This window comes from Microcebus murinus, chromosome 9 (genome assembly GCF_040939455.1).
Source record: "Microcebus murinus isolate Inina chromosome 9, M.murinus_Inina_mat1.0, whole genome shotgun sequence".
NCBI classification, from domain to species: Eukaryota; Metazoa; Chordata; class Mammalia; order Primates; family Cheirogaleidae; genus Microcebus; species Microcebus murinus.
The window spans coordinates 65126053-65132052 of record NC_134112.1 but is presented as its reverse complement, the minus strand read 5'-3'; positions in this window follow the sequence as shown (position 1 = coordinate 65132052).

Here is a 6000-nt window from a genome sequence, read left to right as displayed (position 1 = left end):
TGTCAGACTAGTTTCATAAACACATATAAAACCTGAAAATTGGAAACCAATGAAGATTAAAGTTAATGAAATAAAGATGAATTACATTAATCACAGTAAACATCATAATCAATGGTGAAAGCTTGAAGGCTTTCCTTCTAAGATAAAGAACAAGATAAGAATGCCAGTTCTCACTATTTCTATTCCATATAGTACTGGAAGTCCTAGCCAGAGCAATTAGGCAAGAGAAGGAATTAAAAGGCATCTAAATACAGGCAAGAAAGAAAGAAGTGAAATTGTCTCTTGTTGCTAATGACATGCTCCTATATACAGAAAACTCAAAAGACTCCATTAAAAAAATTGTTAGAACTGATAAACAAATTCAGTAAAGCTTCAGGATACAAAATCAACTTAGAAAAACCAGTAACATTTCTATATACTAATAAAAAACTATCTGTAAAAGAAATTAAGAAAATGATCCCATTTACAATAGCATAAAAAATACACTTAGAAGTAAGTTTAACCAAGGAGGTGAAAGATCTGTATACTGAAAACTATAAAATAATGATGAAATGAATTGAAGATGATACAAACAAATGGAAAGATATCCTATGATTATGGATTGAAAAAATTAATATCATTAAATTGTCCATACCACAGAAAGTAATCTACAGATTCAAAGCAATTCATATCAAAATTCCAACATCATTCTTCATAGAAAAAAAAAATCCTAAAATTTGTATGGAACCACAAAAGACCCTGAATAGCCTGAGAAATCTTTAGCAAAAAGAATAAAGCTGAAGGCATCACACTACTGGATTTCAAAATAAATTTCAAAGGATGGTAATCAAAACAGCATTAGACTGGCATAAAAACAGATACATGGACAAACAGAATAGGATAAGTTCAGAAATAAACCCACTCATTCAGTCAATTGATTTTTGACAAAGTTGCAAAGAACACAAAGTGAGAAAAGGATAGTCTCTTAAAAAATTGATGCTGGGAAAAATGGATATATACATGCAGAAGAATAAAAACAGACCCCCTTTCTCACTTCTTACACAAGAATCAACTCATAATAGATTAAAGACTTAAATGCAAGACCTTAAAATGCAAAAGTACTAGAAGAAAACACTAGTGAAAAAGCTCCATGACATTGGTCTAGGCATTGATATCCAGATATGACCCCCAAATCAAAGACAACAAAGCAAAAATAGACAAATGGGATTGCATCAAAGTAAAAAAAGCTTCTGCAGAGTAAAGGAAACAATTAACAGTGAAGAGACAGTGCACAGACTGGGAAAGAAAATTTTTGCAAATCATATATTGAATAAGGGCCTAATAATACAAAGAACTTAAGTTACTCAATCACAAAAAAACAACTAACCCTATTTAATAATGGGCAATGGACCTGAACAGACATTTCCCAAAAGAAGACATACAAATGGACAACATATATATGAAAAAATGTTCAACATCACTAATCACATGAGAAATGGAAATTAAGCCCACAATAAGACATCACCTCACACCTGTTGGAATGGCTATTATCAAAAAGATGAAAGATAAGTATTGGCAAGGATGTGAAGAAAAAGAAACCCCTGTACACTGTTGGTGGCATTGTAAATTTGTATAGCCATTTTGAAAAACAGTATGGAAGTTTCTCAAAAAACTAAAAATGGAATTTTCATATGATCCAGCAATTCCATTTCTGGGCATATATCTAAAGGAATTGAAATCAATATGTCAAAGAGATATCTGCACTCCCATATCCACTGAAGCATTATTCACAGTAGGCAAGATATGGAAACAACTGAAGTGCCCATCAACAGAAGAATGAATTTTTTAAAATGTCATATCTATCTATCTATCCATCTATCCATTTATCTATCTATCTACATGCATACACACATATGTACACAATGGAATATTATTCAGCCTTAAAAAAGCAGGAAACTCTGTCATTTGTGAAAATATGGAAAAAAAACTTATTTTCACTTAGCTAAGTGAAATAAGACAGGCACAGAGAGACAAATATCATATTATCACACCACACTTATGTGTGGACTCTAAAACAGTTAAACTCACAGAAGTAGAGCCACACAGAGAAAGCAGCTTTTCTCGCTCCTCCCCACCTCCAAGGGCAGAGCCCTCGCACCTGGCTTGAAAGTCCCCAGGCTAGGGAAGGGGTGCTGCCTGAAACCGCAGCAGATAGTGCTGGAGGGTTTGGCAGATGTCGGTTTGGCAGGCTGCATCAACAGGCTGCCAGCTGTCCCCTCTGCACCACAGCCCTGCAGTCTCACTTCAGCCTATTAGAAGGTCCTGCTCTTTCTTTCCCGCCCCAAGCTGGACAAATGGTCAGCGGTTTCCAGGGGCACAGCCCCCTTTTCAGTGTTCACCTCCTTTGTTTTTGTTCTGCTGGCCACCAGAGCAAGGTGCTTGTCTCCAAACTCCCTCTGTGGTCAGGGGAAGTAACCACTTAGACCAGTCCTTCCCCTGCCCAACGCAGTCCTAGCACAGAACACCAGGAGTTCAAAATGTTTCCTGTTATTGTCTCCTCTCCACAGAGCCTGTCATCCCGTGCCACAACTTTGCACCTATTTTAGGCATGTCCCTGTCTGAATGGGTGTGGAAGTTACTGGAAGAGCCAGTTGTCCTCCTATGAGTCCTGCACTCTATTCTCTATTGTAAATCTCACACTCTCTAATCTTTGCTATCATATCTCTCATTCAACTCTTTTTTTCCCTGCACTGCATGTCCCAGTCCCTTGCTGTTTCTCTGCAGATTCACAATGCTGTTCTTGGGGGTGGGGGAGTACGAGCGATTCACTGGTGTGTAGCCAGCTGAGTTCTTCACCTCAAGAGCCAAGAGGTCACCACTAATCTGCCACTTTTTTCTCTCCATAAGAATAACTTTAAATTTAAACCTAAGGTGTGAAATTATAAAAATTCTACAAGAAAATGTTGGAAAAACTCTTATAGGCATTGGCCCAGGCAAACAATTTATGAAGAAGACCTGAAAGGCAAGTACAGGAACAACATAAATAAATAAATGGGACCTGATAAAATTAAAAAGCTTCTGCACAGTCAAGGAAACTATCATGGGAATAAACAGACAACCTACAGAATGGGAGAAAATATTTGCATATTACACATCCAATAAAGGCCTGATAACTAGAATCTATATAGAACTCAGGAAAAGCAGCAAGAAAAAATCAAACAACCCTATCAAAAAGTGGGCAAAGGATATGAACAGAAACTTTTCAAAAGAAGACAGAACAATGGCTAACAAACATGAAAAAATGCTCAACATCTCTAATCAACAGGTAAATGCAAACCCAAACCACAATGAGATATCAGTTATCCCCAGTGAGAATAACTTTTATCAAAAAGTCCCAAAACAATAAATGTTGATGTGGATGCGGAGAGATAGGAACACTCCTACACTGCTGGTGGAACTGCAAACCAGTAGAATCTCTGTGGAAAGCAATATGGAGATACCTCAAAGAGATACAAGTAGACCTACCATTTGATCCAGCAATCCCATTACTGGGCATCTACCCAAAAGAACAAAAGTAATTCTACAAAAAAGACATCTGTACTTGAATGTTTATAGCAGCACAATTCACAATTGCAAAGATGTGTAAACAACCCAAGTGCCCATCAATACAATGAATTAATAAAATGTGGTATATGTATACCATGGAGTTCTACTCAGCCACCAAAAACAATGGTGATATAGCACCTCTTATATTATCCTGGATAGAGCTAGAGCCCATTCTACTAAGTGAAGTATCCCAAGAATGGAAAAACAAGCACCACATGTACTCACCATCAAATTGGCATTAACTGATCAACACTTAAGTGCATTTACAGTAATAACATTCATTGGGTATTGGGCAGATGGGAGGGCAGGAGGGGATGAGTATATGCACACATAATGGTTGCAGTACACACCATCTGAGGCATGGATACACTTAAAGCTCTGACTTGGGTGGGACAAGGGTAAGCTAAACATTTATATGTAACCTAAACATTTATACCCCTGTAATATGCTGAAATAAAAAAATTTAAAAAATAATTTTAAACAGCATAAACACTAATATATAAAAAAGACATACCAAATAACTATATATGTAAAAGAATTAAACTTCTCATTTAGAGATAATGCCTATCTGGTTTGAATAAAAGCAACAAATTGCATGTGCTGCTTACGTAAGAAAAACCTGAAGCACAAAGATAAAATGACATAATAATTCAGTTTTGAATATAGAGCATTTAAGCATTTTTGTCTGAGAAGACATAGGTAAATAATATGCCCAAATATGTGTACCAGTTTGTATTATAATTGATTTTTATTTTATGATTTTAGCTTTTTTTGTATTTTCAGTTTCACTATAAAGGTATATATTTTACAATTAGAAAAAGATAGGTGAAAGCTAAAAACAAAGACAGATTTCTAGATTATTTACTATTTTGTTTTTGTAGGATATTTCTCTTCTTTCTTGCCTAATTAACTAGTCAGGTCAGTGTTTTGTTATTTTAGCAAACATGAACAGGTCTGGGAATTAATGACTATGACTAGGGGAATATTCTTAAATATCATGACCATGATTTTATTTTATTTTATTTTCCTCTTTTATTTCATCATATTATGGGGGTACAAATATTGTTAGGGTTACATATATTCCCCTTGCTCCCTCCGTCCACCCAACGTGCCAGAGATTCCAGAGCGTCCAATCCCCAGGTGGTGAGCACCGCACACATTATGTAAGTATACACCCGTCTCCTCCTCCATGATTTTAATGTATCTCTAGAAACATGAGATATTAAATGATCTGGAACTTGTTTATTTTTCATCATTTGAAGGAATTTTTATTCTTGCCTGATTTACTTGCCCCTAAAGCTGTTGAAATTTATCAATCTAATTTCTTAAATTAAGTGCCAACTTTTGAGTGTTTTTTCATTTGTAAAGGGTGTAGGCATGTTTAAAAATGACAGGAAAACATCGTTCATGTTCAAGCTTGATGTAGAATTTAAATTTTAATATTGACATTTTAATCATATTTTATGAGGCCAATCATCAGCTCTCCCTCATCCTCAGTATGATTCCTATGTCCATGCAGCACCATTCTTCAACTGTGGCAAAGGATTCTTTTGCCTTAAAGCATTTTTGATCATTCATAATCTTACTTACCCAGTGCTAATTGCTTAAAATTCCCTATACATTTTCCTTTTGCTAAGTTCCACTTTAGGCTCACCACTGCTAGAGATTTATTTTTGCTTCTCTTCTCCTCTCTGCATGAATTCTTCCTGGCCCTGCTCCACTCTATTTATTCCTGAGATCTTTTAATTCCTTGCCTCTTTTTAATTTTGAGAGATTAAATTCAGCCTCAGATTTTCTCCACGAACACACATATTCCAATGCATGCCAAAGCTCAGCAAAGGGGCTTCTAATGAATAATACTATTCAGATTTTAAAAAGTCTTATTAAGCATGCTTTTTGAGTCTCATTCCCCTCCCCAAACACAAGTATTTTTTTTCCCTAATACATAATGTACTCTCCTCAAAGGGAGTTCAGGTCAATTAGCATTTCTCTATATCCTTCTACCACTTTAATATATCCTGGTGGTGCTAAAAATGTGGTCCCCAGATAGCATCAACCTCACCTGTTACCTCATTAGACATGCAGATTCTTGGGCCCTAATCCATTCCTATGGAAGCAGCAATTCTAGGAGTTTCTCTGGTGATTGTGATGCATGCAAGTGAAGCACCACTGAATACAGTCTGCAGCAACATAGAAACACATGCATAATTTCAATATACATTTATATGTGATTGGGTCATATTAAGAATGGCAGAATAGGGACGGGGATGGGGATGGGTAGTAGAGAGATCTCTGTACATGCAAAACAGATTTCTGGTCATGCTATCCCTTACACATTTCATCCCCAGCTTCAATATTCAGCAGCTCTCTTAGGTCAGTTTGTTCTATTCCCAGCTTATTCTCCCAATCACATAG